The following is a 1,310-nucleotide window of genomic DNA, read 5'->3' as shown; positions in this document are numbered from 1 at the left end:
GCCCATTTTACTTATTTTTTCCTTATGAGAAACTTAATTCTAAAGCAGTCTCCCTGGAACCTACCATAGAGAAAGTGGTTTAAAAAAAATACTGTGCTCTCTGGGAAGAATGTGTTTACTCATTCCTGACTTCAGGTCATATTAGTGAGCAAAGATTAATGGTACATCCAATTAAGGTGAGCACCAGGAATTACATGTGCATCACCACTCTGACAGTCACTGACCACAGCAGCTCAGCACCTCCAGCTTGCCCAGGGAAGGCACAGATCAGTCAGCTCTTTCAAATCAGAGAAAAATTACATTTATTACTTAACTAAGACTTAATCTGGTAACAGATATTTTAGATTGCTCTTTATTGTCCTCTTATAAGAAACTGCACTAATTTAAAAAACTCTAAAAATATGGGCCAAGCCGGGTATCCATGCCACATCTATATCTCTGAAGGGGTGCTCCTTGGTCATCCGTGTGTCATGCCCTGCGATGCCACTTATCCACTCCACGTTATTGGAGTGAACCCAGAGCAGCCATAGGGCACAGCAGAAAAGATGACATGAGTTGATATAATTTCCTTCCTTTAGATTGTCACCTAAGAGGGGCAGGGCACTTAGCAGGTGGGGGAGGGGCAGAATTTAAGGGTTGGAAAGTAAGAAAGGGTGGGGAGACAATGATGGGCCACTTGCAGCCCAATGGTATGAGGGATCAGAAACTAAAAGAAAGCAGATGGACGCAGTGCTGCAGGAAGTGTGGTATGGGTGTCAGTACTGGCCTGTGTGCTAAGCCAAAGGAAAAAAGAGGAAGCTAAGCTTTTGTACTGTAGAGTGATGTAACATTATAGTGACATCCAAATATATAAGTTTGTGTTTTATAAAAGCATTGGTCCATGATGGATTGGGGAGCGGTGGGGGGAAGCATTCCTGGACCGTAGATGGTTCGAGAAGCACTGGATTAGAAGTGGTGGGTCATAATATAGGAAGAAGGGACCAGAGACATGGAAAAGTGCAGTCATACCAATGGCTGAATTTTAATGAACATCCATGAGTAGCTTTTGCTGAAGCCCTTGGAGCCACTTGAGTCCCAAACCATCCCACCATCCTGTCCTATCTTTTTTGGGGTCTGGTTTGTGGGCTTTCTGACATTTGAGTGAGCTTCTGTTCCTTGCAACCACAGAACCAAAGAACATAAGTGAAAATAAAGGGGAACATAAAGGACACATCTAGAAAATTGTGTTGGGTGTTCTAACTTATTATGTAGTAGGATTGAAGAATGAGTTTATATATTGAGTTGTCGTAGTATTTATTTATGTATTTATA

The sequence above is a fragment of the Panthera pardus genome, unplaced genomic scaffold, assembly GCF_024362965.1.
Source record: "Panthera pardus isolate Hobbes unplaced genomic scaffold, ASM2436296v1 HiC_scaffold_13, whole genome shotgun sequence".
Lineage (NCBI taxonomy): Eukaryota > Metazoa > Chordata > Mammalia > Carnivora > Felidae > Panthera > Panthera pardus.
Note: the sequence above shows the minus strand (reverse complement) of the source record.